This window comes from Ursus maritimus, unplaced genomic scaffold, assembly GCF_017311325.1.
Source record: "Ursus maritimus isolate PB19 unplaced genomic scaffold, ASM1731132v1 scaffold_23, whole genome shotgun sequence".
In the NCBI taxonomy this organism is placed as follows: domain Eukaryota; kingdom Metazoa; phylum Chordata; class Mammalia; order Carnivora; family Ursidae; genus Ursus; species Ursus maritimus.
Window position 1 is genome coordinate 24,694,467 of NW_024424786.1, and position 17,275 is coordinate 24,711,741.

Below are 17,275 nucleotides of genomic sequence, written 5' to 3' on the forward strand. Positions count from 1 at the left end.
ACTGTCCTTCACAGCTTTGGGGGTGACGGTTCCCTTCTTTACAGTGTCTTCCATCTCTCTTGCATTCTCTATGTGGCCTCTCTATATTTTGCTGTGTAGAAGCTTTTCAGTCAGACCTCAGTTCTTCAGAAGGAATTTCTCTATAAATAGATAGGTTTGGTGTTTGTGGAGGAGGTAAGTTCAAGGTCTTCCTATGTTGCCATCTTGAACCAGAACCCACGATCATTTAGCTTTTAAGTGTTGTTAATATACGTTGGCAATATTAGAATTATTGGGGTCCCAGAAGAAGAAGAAAGAGAGAGAGGGACAGAAGGTATATTTGAGCAAATCATAGCTGAGAACTTCCCCAATATGAGGAAGGAAACAGGCATTCAAGTCCAGGAGGTACAGAGAAGCCCCTCAAAGACAATATAAATAAATCAACACCCTCACATATAATAGTGAAGCTTGCAAATTTCAGAGGTAAAGAGAAAATCCTGAAAGCAGACTGAGACAAATGTTCTTCACACACAAGGGTAGGAACATTAGGAACACTAGACTGGCAGCAGACCAGTCTACAGAGACCTTCACACACAAGGGTGTTATGTTTGAGAACAACTAAGAAGGACAATATAGCTGGAGCACATGAAGTAAAGGGAGATAGTATACGATAAGATTGGGAAGGTAACATGGTGGCTGGCAGATCATATAGGGACTTGTGGGCCATTACAAGAACTGCATGAAATAGAAAGCTATCATGAAGTTTGGTACAAGAAACAAAACAAAACACATCAGCCTTATATTTTAAAACAGTTACTTTAGCTGCTATGTTAACAATTATCTGGAAGGAGGAAGGAGACAGTGTAAAATCAGGGAAGCCAACCAGGAAACTATTGGACTAATTCAGTAAGAAATGATGATACCTTCAAACTTGGACCACAGTGATAGTAAACTGATGGTCAAAAGCAATGTGATTCTGAATATATTCTGTCATTCCTACTAGGGTGTGGGGTCCAAAGGGGAGAAATTGAAGATCACTCCAAGATTTTTGACCTCATCAAGTGGACAGTTAGAGTTGTCATCAGTTCAGTTTTGTGGGTGGTACAGATTTTTAGGAATGCTATATTTAGCAAATAAAAACAGAGAATGCCCCATTAAATTTGGATTTCAGATAATATCTAGAATATACTGGTACTTAAAAAAAACTGTTGTTTTTCTGAAATTCAAATTTAACTGTGTTTCCTGTGTTTTATCTGGTAGCCCTAATTGAGAGGACATTCAGCAGTTTGGGATATGATGAGTTTCAAATACCTATGCACTATCCCAGTAGAAATATTAGCTGGCAGTTGGAGATATGATTGTATAGTTTGCTAAAGAAGTATGAAGATATAGGTTTGACACATTTAAACCATGAAATTGGATGAAATCAATAAGGAAGTAAGTATAGAAAGAGAAGATAACCAAGAATTGAGCAACAAGACCTACAATATTAAGATGTAAGGGTTAAAAAAAAAAAAAGAGTAATTAGTAACTGGTCCTGACAAGAAACAACAAGGAGTAAAGGACCTGATTAAGAGGAAAGTCAGGGAGGTATAGTAACATGCTGGAAGCCAATTGAAGGAACATTATCAAAAGTTATTGATTATGTTAAAGGCTTCTAATTGGTCAGATAAGATGAGGACTGGGTGCTAATCATTGGATTAAGTAGGTGGAGGTTAACTGAAGACATCAACAAAATCCATTTTGTTTAGGTACAGGGATGAAAGTCTTACTGGAATAAACTTTTGAGAAAATGGAAGGACTTGAATTGGAGATGGCAAGTTGATTAATTTTACTGATGTGTGTTGTTACAAAAAAGGAAAAGACAAAAAAAGAAATGAGATGAAAGCTAACAGGTATAGTAGGATCCTGAATGCATTTGTACTTATTTATTCACTCATTCATTTATTCATTCATTTTAGGTAAGGGTAATTACAACGTTTGCCGATTATAATAATCTGGAGGGGAAAGGAGAAAGTTGGTGAAACTATGTTTTTGAGTAGGAGAGAGAGGATGAGGTGTGTAGAATACAGAAGTTATGTAGAAGTATGAATCATTCATTTACCATAACAGATGGGTGAGTAGAGTATAAATGTGCAGTATTGGTGGTAGATGAGATGGTGGGAACCTGTACAACTTCTCTTAGGATTGTTTCATATTAAGGATAAAAAGTAAGGTTTCCAGCTGAGAATGAGGATGAAGAGAAGATGTTGGGAGTTTGAAGGGAAGATATGAAAATCATATAGGGGAATGAGAGGATGACTGGTCTAAGAAAGCATAATATGATTACCTGACAGAATTGATGCATCATTTGAGATTTGAGGACATGAAAGTAAAATGAGGCCAAACAGCACAATTATGTGTTTTTCCTTCATGGAATCAGTAGCGCAATAGTAAGAGGTATGAATTTAACCATGTCTGTAGCTTTGTGAAGGGAAAATCATAGAAGCAAACAAAGAGCAAAGGCATCAAGGGTCTATGCAAGGGGAAGGGTCTAATGCTTGACCATGGAATTATAAATGGTTAGAAGAAGAGAGCAAGACATCAATGGGGTCATGGGTTAAAGTTGTTGATTCAGAGAGTAGTTGAAAGGTTGCTGGAGTTAGGGTGTAGAGTGAGTGAGTTGGAAATATAAAAGGTTGTGGTCAGAGAATGGAATGCATGAATTTGAGATTGAGATTATGGTGACAATGAAGTTATTGATAATGACAAGGTCTGTTGTTTGACATTTGGAATATTTGAAAACTGAATCTGCAACTTTTAAAGCTTGATGCAACCAGAAAGTATTAGGCACCCTTTCTCTGCTACTGTATATGCTGGAACATTCACATTTCCAGTTTTTTAGTGGGACGTACTAGCTGACCTAGTAGTTGAAAGAGTGATGTGAATACCTTTAAGGAGGAATCTTTCCATTGTTTCTTAGCCTTTGCTTTACATAATTTTCCATCTAGCAGGGCCATGTAGTTATTTCTGATGACTCCTTATTGGACTTCCCAATTGGTGGAACTAAAAACCAAGGAAGATCCATCTGGATGCAAAATCAGTTCTATGGTTCAAGGATCCTACACTTAACTGAATGTCATAGGCAATTCAATGATTATATGCAATACAGTCTCTCTCAGAGAAATACGTACAATCATTATATTATTTTCATAATTATTACTATTATTTTAAATTTATTTTAAATATTGTGTCTTATTATTTTAAATTTAGATAAATCTTTCAATGAAGTTTTGCCAAAAATGAATGATCTGTGTGTTCAAGGAATGCCCATTTTACTGTCTATGGAAGCAAATTTTTATAACATACTGTTCTACACATGCTTTTAGACAATATTATTCACCTTCCTGAATTTAAATGTAGTCTGTTTGCCTATAGATCCTACATTAATATCTTTGATCCAGGTGTTTCTTCTGAGCTCCATACCCACATACTGAAATACCTGACTTCTTCATTCAGTAATTTCACAGACTTGTCCCAAGGTCCAAGCCTGAGACTGGACTGCTTCCACTATCAACCGATGTTGCCGATCAGTCTCCTAACGCTTACTGAATGATAATTCTAAAATCCCACTTGGTCAAGGCAGAGACTTGAGATAATTTCTTTATTCTTCCTTTTCTCAAAATCCATATTCAATATATTATAATTCACATCAATTCTAACGCTTGGAAAAAGGTCTAAATTCATCACTCTCTCTCCATTAGCCATGCCAACTGCCCAAGCTAGAATCGTCTCTTGACAGAGCTATTGTAATGGCTTTCTAATCAGTCTCTGACCCTTGTCTCTCTCTAAATATTCTCCAGAGAGGAACTAAAGTAATCATGTTAGAATGATTTCAACAACAAATTGATCATGTCAATTCCCCAGGGGGGGAAAAAAACATGAAAATCTTCATTGGCTCCCCAATTCAATTGTAATAACATTTAAAAAATATTTAATACCCCTCAAGGCTTTATAAGATGTGGGCTTTGCCTCCTTTTTCATGTGAATCTGATACCTGTCCAGTCAACTGAACTGTCCTTTTTTTCTAATTCCTTAAACATAGCTGGCTTATTCCTAGATTAGCAAGTGTTCTCTCTGTTTAGTACTTTGCCACATCACGTTTCAGTTGTCAAAAGAAAGACATTTTCTGAGCCCCAATCTAAGTATAACCCCATTATACTCATGCATAGTTTTCTGTATTTTTACTTCATGATAATTACAATTACACATTTATTTCTATAGTATGTATTTTTTAATGTTTGTCTCTTCACTCTATTTTTAACTCCATAAGGAGAAGAATCATGCCTGTTTTACGTGGCACTTTGTCTTTATTTTTTAAATTATTTTTTATTAAGTTTCTTTTTTTTAATTTTAATTCTAGTATAGTTCACATGCAGTGTTCTATTAGTTTCAGGTGTACAATGTAGTGATTCAACACTTCTATACATCATTACTCAGTGCTCATCATAAGTGTACTCTTAATTCCCTTTACCTATTTCATCCACCCCCCACCAACCTCCCCTCTGATATGCTCTATTTTAAATGAGCATTCGATCTTCAGCACCTAAGAAGGAACTCAATGAATGAAGAAATAAACTTGTAAAAACCTCTATTTTTTTTAATCTCAGCATTTTAATTAGCTGAGGGAGCCAAGAATAGTCCGTTGGACCACTCTTCACGCAAATTCTATCTTCTTTTAATTTAATATCTATGCTATTAAATTAGAGACAACTCAAGTCTTACTTTTTACCACTAATTACTTTGACTTGGATTAAAACAAATATGCTATATACTCCCCATTGGCAGTTTTACAGCTTCCTCTTTTCTTAGTTATGTTTTTTTCTAAAAGCACTGTTGTTTTCAGGCACTGCTCTGAAATTGATGGGGGGCAGATTTAGGTTTTTCTTCTATTATTCTAGCGAACATAAAAAAGTTAAAGAATCTCACTCAAAAATTTTGATAACATATTTGTTCTAGTCTATTATCAAGTTATATATTGAAAAGTTACATATATTAATATATATTCAATTAACCATTTTCTTAATAAGCGACTAGTATGACACTATCTAGAAATCAGAGGAGTATCAAATAAAAAATCAATATCCCTGTTTTCAAGAAATTGAGAAGCCTGTGGGGATGGATTTATGTATGTTTAATGGAACCTTGATAAATATGTGAGATACTGTATTTTGTATTGTGGGATAGACTTATGTGGTTTCAGAGATATATTTAAGTAAGTTAAAATTCAATGAAACTAGATTATGAAAGGTTTCCAAATTTTTAAAAAATATTTGTTTCTCTCTCTTTCATTTTTCACATTTGAAGGATGTTGGATTTTTTTTTTTTAATGGATACATATAAGTTCCTAAAATATTGTGGAGGAGGGCCATTTATAATAAAATGCCAAATTTTATGGTAAGGACAGATAAGTATAAAAGCAGATAAAATGCTACAAGGGTACACAGGACCAAAAACACAGAGCTGACAGCAAAGAATTCAATTAACATTAAAAGCTCCCTATGTCTGTTCTTAACAAGATCATACTTGTCTTGGCAGTCACACAGCATAGGTGAGTTAATGGAATAAAGAAAAAATCCTATTAACCACCTTATTTTCCAACATTTATTTAACTGAAAAGTTATTGTAAAAAGGAGTTTATTTTTGCTTTAAGAGCTAGCTCAGTGAAGAATCAAGTTTTGGTCTCTGGTTCATCAGTCTCAGACAACATGTGAACCAACTAAGATACCCTGTGGACATTATTACTAACTAATGTTATTATTTCCTAAACTTACACTGCAAACTCTTCCTCTGCAAAATCTTTCTCTGCTAAATCATTACCATTTTTTAAGGACAACTAACTGCTAAATATCTTATAGAAATACTCATATAAAACTAATAGCAGGCAATTTATTTGACTTTCTATAATAAGGAGAAACCGTAATTGTCTTTTGTGAAGTTGAAAATGGTGATAGCACTAATTTAAAAAGTGTGGTGTACTGAGTGTTCTAAAGTTACTTAAGCACTGTGGTCAGATTTCATGCTGAAATATGACATTTCTAAGGTTTAAAATTTAAATGTAGTGGTCTCTCCTGTTAAAATCACTAAGGGCAATAAGAAAAACAAAAAAGATTTTGTACTCAATGAAAGTTATAAACACCTTAAGAGTCGCATGAGATGGAAGGTAGTTGTTCAGAGTTTCATCAATAAGAAATTTAACTGGTTTTATTTTATATTATTATCATTACCATTATCATTATTATTATTATTTATTATTATTATTTTATGCCAATTGGAGATCAAGATTACTTGGCACTGGGTATTCCCTTAAAGAAATCATTTACTTGCCTTTCACAAAGCCAGAGCAGTGACAATTGTTTAGAATTCAATCTATAGACCAGTTTCACACAAGGGAAGATCTAAATCTTCTTTTTATTTGTAACCTCATAAAACTCATGCACCTCTTTCGAGGTAATTAAGCTCAAATCACAAAAGGATTTGGCCACGGGGCTCAAGGGAACTGGTAATAAGATATTCAGCCTTTTATCTCCATGCAGTTGGTGTGAGAGTGTCTTGAGCTGATAATGGATAAAAGCAGCAAGTATATGCCAATAGATTCAGGGTTCCTGCCAGCCAAGTTCATGATTCCCTCTCTGTTTTCATGTTTCACTTGTGAACTGCCTTCTAATTTATCATTTGAAGGGCAGAATCATGCTATTAAATGCTTCTCTACTTTAAACATTTGATGTTCTTTAAAGTTTATGTTTATCCTCACTATCAAACTTTAGAGGAGTCAAATATTATGATCCCCAATGGCTTCACAGACAAATGGCACATTCAAGGACACACAAATAAATGTTGACTAAATCAGCACTTGACCTAAAAGTGAACAAAGATGCTGTTTTAAGCCACCTGATATGGTCAGTTGTACTGTGAGAGGTTTCCTGGCAAAAATTCCAATACTAAACTTTATTTTCCCAATTGGAAGATTATAAAGAAAAGGAAAAGGGTGCAGGTAGAAAAGGAGCTACTCCCTAGAGCCTCTGTACAGCAAGCATTTAGTAAAATTTCTTAATAAAATTTCCTTTTATTCTTACAACCTCTGATAAAGACATTATTAATTTCATTTTACAAACTGTTGAAGTTCAGAGTGGTGTATTCCCCTGCTTACTAATAAGTGTCTTTTTCTTATAGAGTTTTGTTGGTTTCATAATTTTTAAACCGATGAGATCAGATATTTACAAAATTAACTGAAAGGTGTGTTACAATTATAGGAAAAAAAGTGCTTTATTATGTCTAAAATACAAAGAGGAAGAAGAATGTTTTCTTCCCACCAAAGCTCTATCTTTTTTGGCATTTTAACTTATATCAAAATGCTCTGCCTTTACTGATTTTTTTCTTGTTATTCAGGCTTATTATGAAAAACTATTCAAATGATACAGAGGTAGATAAAGAAGAATATAAATTGCATACACATTTACACAAGAGCTATACGAATTTTAGTGTCCTGATTCGTACCTTAGACCTTTTAAAAAATATTAGTGTATCGTATCTGTTAATCTGTAAGAGATTTTTCAACAAATTTAATAGATCATTAATAACACCTTTCTGTGTTAATATACACAGACATCTTTCATGGCTGTATTGCAATCCTTGGTATAAAGTGTCAATTTATTAAACTGATCTCTTACTAGGGGACGTTTTTGTTCATTTCTTGTTATTACAATTAACATGGTAGTAAACATTCTTGCACATTTACTGAATATTTTCTTAAGGTAACCTGTTAAAATTGGAATTTCTGGGTCAAAACATATGAACATTACAGATTCAGTACATACTCATTTATCCATCCATCCATCCTTCTATCCATCCATCCAACCACTCATTCTTCAGTCATTTAGCAATATGGGGCATGTTGTGTGTGCCAGGCACGGTTTTAGGTGCTTGGGTTTTATTAGTGAATCAAACAGACCAAAATTTATCTAGGCTCCTGAAATACACATTATATTGAGGGAGGAAAGACCACTTGAAAAAATATCAAGTAAATGTATTATATTCTATTTAATGGTGGTATGTTCAAGGCAAAAATTGCCCAGAGTTGGGAGTGTGGGAGTTGAAGAGTACAATTTTCAACAGGTTGGCTAGGGTAGAACTCATTGAGAAACTGTCCTTGAATAAAGAATTGTTAAGTTTTTATTAATTTACATCCCCAGTAATAAAGTACAAGGGTGTCTATATTCCCAAATCATTATCAACATATGGTGCTATTATTTGAATTTTTTATACAAAAATAATACCTCACCCATTTAGGTGTAACTTATTTAATTGAGAGAATGTTGAAGATCTTTTGATGTACTTAAGGATTCCATTCGTATTTTTTCACTTGAAAATTTGTTATCTGTTATCTTAGCCCATTTTTCTACTGGTTTATTTATCTTTTTTGGCCTATTAATATTTAAGCATTATTTATGTAGTAAGAATCTTAATACTTTTGTTTTCATATATGCCAACATTTTCCCAGTGTATTTGTTTTGTCTTATTATCTGATTATAATTGTGCCTGAATCCTCAGAAATGACTTCCCTTTCTCATCCAAATGCATATCTTATTGTGTGAAAGAGGATAAAATATCACCTCACTCTGAAGCCTGTACTGAGTACTCCCGCCCTACTGCAACACTACTCAAGATCTATAGGAGATGTGGTCATATGTTGTTTTCTCATTTGCTTATATGCATTTTTGTTCTTCAACCAAATGACCAGCTACATGTTCCCAAATTTCCCTGAAGTGATCAAACAATGAAAGATCAAAAGCCCTTGCTCTGGAAGACAAAACAAAACAAATAAACCAACAAAATCATGGCTTAAAACACAAGTGGAAAACAGCCAGTCCTGTGCCATGGCAGTTCATTGTGACATACCTAGATGTCATCAGCAGCCTAGTATGAAACAATGCTATGTGGTTCTTAGAGATGCCCAACTGCAAATTTATCGTCTACCTCGATGGCCTTACACTAAGGTTCCTCACACTCCCTCTCCTAAGCTTTCAGGACAGCACAGAGTCTACACCATCTTGGCAGTGTTGGGTAAACCCAGTCCTAAGCCTTTGACCTCCTGCCTGCTCTTCCCAATCTTAAACTTCCCAAACTCATCTTCATAATGAAATCTCAGTCTAAAGTAGGAAGGCTGAGCCTGAGAACTAAACATTTACTCCAAGTTGCTCAGGGAACAGAGGTTAACATCCCTCGAATGACTAGAGGTCTGTGTGCATCTTGTCCAGGTTGTTTTGCCAAAGACAGAAGGAGACTTCAGCACTAGGTGGGATGTTGTGTTTCTAACGACTCGTTGTCACTCTAAAAGGAGTCAAGATAAGCCCAGTGAGCAATATGGCATTGTACTAAGTTTAAGAGGTTAAATTAGCATGGCATGCAACTTTACATAATCAAGAAAATACAATGGCAACAACTTATTAAAATACCTTTACCATAAAATTAATCTTCTTTATAAAACTTGATTGGATGGAGGGAGATCAATATAACAAGGTATTAAATTACTTGGAGGTGTCCTATTCACTCACTCCTTTCAGTCATGTACAATCATTTACCTTATCTGCTCTCTAACTTCTAGGTGACTGATGCTGTTGAGACCATGTACTTCCTAAGTGGGGTTATTTAACATGTCAAATTGTGCCTCATTATTTCCTGGACTCTGATGACTCATAGCTCCTTCTTCCATGCCTGGATACCTAACCCACCTCATCTAAAACTTCAGTAAGCAGAGGAGCGTCACATATTATCACGGCTTTCTTTCTCTTTGCTGTGTTGTGTCACCCTAGAGCCTAGGTTCACGACTTCTGTTTGTCTACCTAGATATCTATTCACCCATTTGAAGAAAAATATTGAGTACCCCCTATGAATCCAGTACCATGTAAGGAATTGAGGATATAGAATTGGTTCATAGAAGGTCGTTGCCCCAGAGATTTTACCATCTTGTGAAGGAGATGGGCATGTAAGCATGTGTTTAGAGTACACTATGGAAAGATGATCTATGATGAAGTCCTGTGAGGAGTACTTTGAGAGCATAGGACACAGTAGGTGTCAGTGGGATAAATAGAGGAAGTGGCACTGAAAATAAGTAAACTGTAATAATGTGTTTGGGACATGAGCTGAATCCTCATTTCTTCTCCTCCTTATTCTCAATTATAATTTCTCGCTTACTTACAGACTTCAAATTTTCTTAATAGTTTTTTTTGGGGGGGAGGGGAGCTTTTCTGGATATAACCTTCCTATATATGCCCTGGTTTTTGTATTCCTCCTGTCTTATTGTTCTTCATTAATGGCAAGGATATCACTTTTCGTGACTATTTTTTCTTCTTTGTTCACTAGTTTGCCAATATATAGACCTAACCTACATTTAGCACAAACCTAATTTTAATTCCCCAGTGCTAGAATGGCAGATATATTTAAAATATATATCCTGACAAAAATGAGCTTGTGCTCTACTACCTCTAGCTCTCTGTTTTAAACACAGCTGGCATTCTATTAATAAACGTAAGGCATTATTTTAGTTACTTTCCTGAGCATAGACACTGACACATCTTGTGTTCACATTTGGTGCTGAAGTAGTCTGCATTCTCATAATGCAAAAATTCAGGAGAAAAAAAGGTCTAATTTTTCTGCTACATCCTTGTTTTAATGCATGACTGCATTTTTTAACACTTAAAACCTATTTGCTGGTCTACCGTGAACAATTTTAAAAATGAAATATCAGAGTATTACCAAAATCCAGAATCACCATCTAAGACATATTAAATTGAAATTTCACCAAAAATTGGCTAATGTGTGTGTGTGTGTGTGTGTGGTATTTTAATATTCGCATCACCCTCTTATCACTAATGACATTATGTTATAAAACAAAACAACAAATTAATAATGAGCCATATCCTTCAGATTAAGGATAGGTAAAATTCCTCATTTCCAAGGATTATATTTATTTTTAAGGTGACATCTGACATAGGTTTTACACAAATAAAAATTTTAAACACACATACAGTAGCCTCCATAGTCTATGACTTTGTTCAATTGCTCCAAATGGCTACTTATATCTGAGGACTTGAGTTAGAATTTTAGAGACTAGGTTACATTTTTTGCCTTAAATATTAATATATAAAATCTCCTTTGCTGGTGAGAATGTAATAAATTGGACACCATCTACTGCCATAATAATGTTAACTAGGAAAACACAAAACTTCAGTGGGGTCAATAAGAAATGTTTATTTTTGCTTGCCATCTGTAGGTTATCTGGGCAGTTCTGAAAATAACTTGGCTCTTGGGCACAAGTTCAAGTCAAGGAGGAAGTTCTGCTGAGCTGGGCTGGGCTCCCTGTTTGATATTGGCTGGCTCGACACTGGCCTTCAAGGAACTCAGGGGAAAACTGAGTTTACTTGGCCTCTCGTTCTCCGTCAGGCAAACTCAAGCTTATTACCACGGTGGAGACAGAATTTTAAAGGACAGAGGCAAGCACTGCTGCTCAAAGCCTAATTTCAGAACAGATACATTATCACTTTTTCCACATCCTATTGGCTTCAGCAAGTCACAAGATAAACTATTTCAGTAAATGGGCTAGTAGAGCCAATCTCTTGATGGGAGGAGCTTCAGAGTCACATTACAAGGGGATTGTGGAGAATTAGGACCTTTTAAAAAAAAATCTACCACCAACACTGATGTTTATTCCTAATAAAAGCAAATATTTTTTAAAAAATGATTATGTCAGACTAATTAAACCAAACTAGGTTTAATTTTTTTGATTGTTTGTAATCTTTGATAAATTGAGATATTTCCTCTGAATATAATCAAAGAAATGACATAAAACAAAATATTTTATGTGAAAATATCATCTCACAATTGTTGATGTTATTTAATAAAGGACAAATGATCAAGCGATCAATAATTTAAAACTGATTAATCTCATCGATGGCATCCACTCTAGAATATCATGCAGGTCTAAAAATACCTATTAGGTATATAGAGCAGCATAGAAAACAAGGGGGAAAAGTAAAAAATAACATTCACCATCAATTAAATATGGAATATCATACAATAATGCAGAAAACATATAATACTTCCCTGTAATAATTATTAAAGCACATTTAATGATAGATAACTCAAACTTTTTTGACTATCTTTCCAAAATTCTCAGTTTGTATCTTATTTTCTTTTTTCTTAAGCATTCAAATTTATTTTTATACAAAAATGATAAAATATAAAATTCCTTATGACTTACTATTAAGGATACATAGCACAGTATATAATTTTTATGAGTATAATTAACTAAAAAAAAAACCCAAACCTATGCATGGAAAAAAAGACTTAAGTGTAGTAGTTGTGCAAAAACTTTTAACTTTTATGTATTCAAACGATCTGTTTTGAATTTTTTCTATAAATATGTGAAGTAATTGCTTCTTAATCACATGCTGCCTTTACATAAAATTCCAGCATATGCATATTTCTATGATACCCACACTAGGAAAAGAATTTAAGGGCACAAACTTGGAAACCATATTGTGCTGTGAAAATGTTTTGAAATTAGGAAAGTTGACATAAGGATAGGATCCAAGAAAAGCTACTGGCATTTGATCACTGGAAATTATGGAAAAGAGGAAGTAATGATGAATTAGGTCTGCCAGTGGTGCCGAGGGAAAGGGATGTTGTACCACCATGTATAAGAATCTCCAGATGTTTGCATCAGGGTGATTTACCAGATAACTCTAACTTTTTAAGATTATCTAATTTCTCTGCCTGGTTCATATTCAACCAATCACATAGCTGAGCTAGACTTGTTTACGAAAAAGGTTTCCCTGCTTCATATACAGTAAGTGGACTAGTCTAATAAAGGTTTGGTGGTTTGTTTCTGCTTTGATAATCCTCAAAGTGATAACACTGGTATTAAGTTATAAAGCTTTCTCTGGTGAGTTTTAAAATATGCAGATACTATGATCACGCATTGTAAATGTTTAAATTGTCATATTTTCCTGAAGCCTCCACATCCACAAGAAGGCTGTGAGCACCCCGTCCAGGTTATCAGGTGCACCAGTGTGATAAGGCTGGTTCCTGCCATAAGCTCCTTTTTTCATCCTCCCCTATGACCTAGTGACATTCAAATGTACCAGTAAAATTCCTTCATGCCTTATGCTTGAGTACTCCACTTGCCCACAGGCTCACTCTCTCACTCCCTCTCTCTCTCTCTCCCTTTCCTCTACACCTGCTTGGATAAGCCTGCCCCCTTGAAGCCCCTCCCACATATCCCTCTGAGTGGTGTGCTGTGCTACCCTCTCCTAGGACCTTAGGGTATCATCTATCTCACTTTCATTTATCTCTTTATGTTCTTATTCCATCCCTGCACCAGACTGATCATCAAAACCCCCTAATTTAGGGGCGCCTGGGTGACTCAGTCAGTTGAGCACCTGGCTCTTGATTTCTGCTCAGGTCATGATCTCAGGGTTGTGCAGTCAAGCCCTGCATTGGCTCTGCACTCAGCGGGGAGTCTGCTTAAGATTCTCTCTCTCCCCTCTGTCTGCCCCTCCCCCTGTTCTCTTGCTCTCTCTCTTTCTTTCTCAAATAAATAAATCTTTAAAAAAAAAAGCCTACTTCAAAGTAATGTAATTATTTCTACAACAGAGACTAGAGTTGCAGAATCTGCCCTCATTAGGCTTCCAGTCCCGTGAAGCAGAGTACTTGGATCGGTAACACCAGTTCTGGGGTATATCAGAACATCTTTACCACCACTTCACAAGCAGAGGTCAGAGTCGGATGTTTATCACTGGAAATGATAGTGGTAGATTCATAAAAATAAATGAATCTGTGATTTCTAAGTGTGCATAGCTAACTTTAAGTTTATCACTGTGATGGTTAATTTTATGAATTAACTTGGCTAGGTAAGCCATGGTACCCAAATGCTTGGTCAAACACCATCCTATGACAGATGCCAAATACCAGAGGTCCTTGTGCAGGTACATTTTGATGAGATTAGCATTTAAATAAGTAGATTGAGTAAGTCAGATTACCCTCCATAAGGTGAGTGGACCTCATCCAATCGGTTGAAAGCCTTAAGAGAACAAGACTGAGGTCACTCAAGGAGGAGACGGGCAATTTTGCATCCGGACTGCCTTCAGACTCAGTCTGCAACATCAGCTCTTTCCTGGGTCTCCAGAGTTCAGACTTGCCAGCCCTTACAGTTTCAGGAGCTAATTCCTTAAAATATTTCTCAACCTCTCTCTTTCTCCTTCTCTGTCTCTCCCTGTCTCTCTCTTTCTCTAGATATATGATAGATAGGTAGGTAGATCAATCGATAGATACATAGATACAGACTTTTTCACACACACACACACACACACACACACACCTTTTTGGTTCCGTTTCTCTGGAAAACCTTAAAACATCATTTTGTGTTCTGATATATTTTGAGCTATTTAACAATCTATTTCTTATGGTAGACACAATACTGTATACTATCATATCAATCCCTCTTTGTGGGAACGCAGGGGGACCATATCTTCTAGCTTCCTTTGTAGTTAGTTATGTTGAACCTATGTGACTGAATTCTGTCCAGTGGAATGTCAGTGGAAGCAAAGTAAGCTGCTTTCAGGCTTAGTCCTTAAAAGCATCTTACTGAAACTCCAACTCACTCTTCCTCTTACAAAGCAACCTTGAAGGCCATGTATCCCAGATGACATAAAACAAGCTAAAGAAAAGCACTCTGATCCACATGAGACTAATTTAAGCAAGAAGTGAGCCTTTATTATATGCAGTGATTGAGACATAGGTGTTTATTTCTTACTGTAGCATAGCCTAGGTTTGTTATTTCTACCACGCATTAGGCGCGTTGCTTTCAGCGGTGTGTAATAGCAAAGGCAGAATCTGATTGGTCTCAATAATATGGAAACACATTCTCTCACATAATAGGAAGAGAATTAGTTGGATAGTTTTCACGGTTGAGTGCATCAATGATGTTACTTACCAAAGGCTGTCTTTTAAAAAATATCTCTATTCTATTTTCCTCAGTCTTTCAGCTTTGCTTTCACGCTGGTTCCCCTCATACTCATACAGCTGTGGCAGATACAGACTTCACATCCAGATCCACTACTTCCCCAGAATTCCTCAGCAGTCTTTCCTCATGTCCCATTGGACAGAGCTGAGTTACACACACCTACGCCCTGAACCATCAATGCCAAGAGAATTAGGAACACCATTATTATTTTAAATAAATGAAGATTTCCCTTCTTGGGACTAAAGTTAGGGTATATATCTCCAGAATCATGTGAAAAAGAAGTGGTCATTTGAAATAAATCAAAGCTCTCTCAATAGCATGTAGCAAACTCAAGGTGATTGGGACACTAAGCTTTGATATTACGCTCTGGACTTATGAAGGGGTCATTACCTAAGCTAGGAATCAAGTTATAAAGGGGTCACTACCTAAGCTGAAGAATCCTGGCCAAACCCATCACCATTTCTTCAGGGTGAAGGGAATACAAGTAGTGCGAGATTCACATTGTTACAATGTAGGACACAGGCAGGGCAGAACATATTTCCTGAGACTTGAACCCTAACTCTTAAAAAGTGTGTTTTTTCTACTATCAGGAGCTGTCAATGGTTCCTCCCAGTAGTAAATAGTGGGGACAAGGCTAGTCCTTTCACTATATTCTCATAAAGAAAATAAGAAGTAATAAGGTGATCTGTAAAACGTCTCACTGGGAATTCAATATCAAAATGCATTAATTTCAGCATCAAACAGCAGAAAAATACATTTCATAATGCATGACTACATCCCTTTAACACCCAAGAGAAGAGCAAAAATGAGGGAGGGAAGAAATCTGGAGGAAGAGATGGGAAAGATATAGAAAAATAAAGAAACAACATTAATGACAAATGCCATTATGTTTCATAAAATTAATTAAGTCTTCTACTGCATGTCATCCAAGAGCCACATAATCCCTGCTCAAAAAGATTAACCCAATTTATACCAATTAAACCAAAGCAAATCCAGCTTTTTTGTATATGCTTCACAGAAGCATACATAAAATAATACAACACATCGGGATGAGACAGGAGTCATTGTAATTTTATCTTACTGACTAAGCATTAAAACAGCAATAAAACACAACCTATTCAGTTGCTGAGTGTATTTAAAATGTCACTTTATACAGGCGCACAGTGTAAGGTTAGTGCCCGTGATCTTAACTTTACCGGGGTGATATTCTATGAAGGCGTGAAGTGAAGTGGTAAATGGTTGGTTGAGAAGTTAGGATTTCTAGTTTTAAAAAAATCTCTCAATTATTACCTTTGTGACCTTGGGCAATTCACTAAGAAAGTTTTTTCTTAGGTTCTGTTTATTTACCTAGAAAGTAACAGCAATGAATATATTCCTATAAACCTCCAAGACTTGTGTTATCAAAGTAAATATCACCCCAAGGTTAGACAAAAGAGCTGATATGAATTATCGCTGACATACTATACTGATAAAAAATTTATGGTCTTAAAAATAACTGCTCGTTCATTAAAATATTATACACCTTATTCAGCATTTGGCAGCTCTAAAGCCTTATTCCCTTATTACAATTCAGTTGCTAGTCATGGAGTACCAAGTACCAAGTCCTGTACTCGAGGTAGTCAAGAAAGGGTTCGTGTCATAGCTTCCATCTTTCCCCCTGCTACATTGAGGTATGAGTGACAAATAGAGATTACATATATTTAAGGCATACAACATGTTTTGATACACATGTACATTGTGAAATGATCATCACAATCAACCGAATAATACCCATTTCCTCACATATTTAACCTTTTTTTGGTGACAACACTTAAAATCTACTTTTTAGCAAATTTTAAATATACGATACTGTGTTAACTACAGGTACTGTACTGTATATTATTTCTCTTATTTATCCTGCACATCTGAAACTTTGTACCCTTTGACCAACATCTCCCCATTTTTCCCTTCACCCCAGTCCCTGGCAAACACCATTCTACTCTCTGCATCGTTAAATGTATGTATTTTTATACATATAAGATATCAAAGATCAGATAATGCGTGGGCATATTTTTGGGCTCTCTGTTCTGTTCCATTGGTCTATTTGTCTATTTTTATGGTAGGACCACACTGTCCCTTTGCAGTATATATTAAAATCAGGCAGTGTGATGGATTCAGCTTTGTACTTCTTGTTCAAGATTGCCTTGACAATTCTGGATCTTTCGTGGTTCTACATGAATTTTATGATTTTTTTTC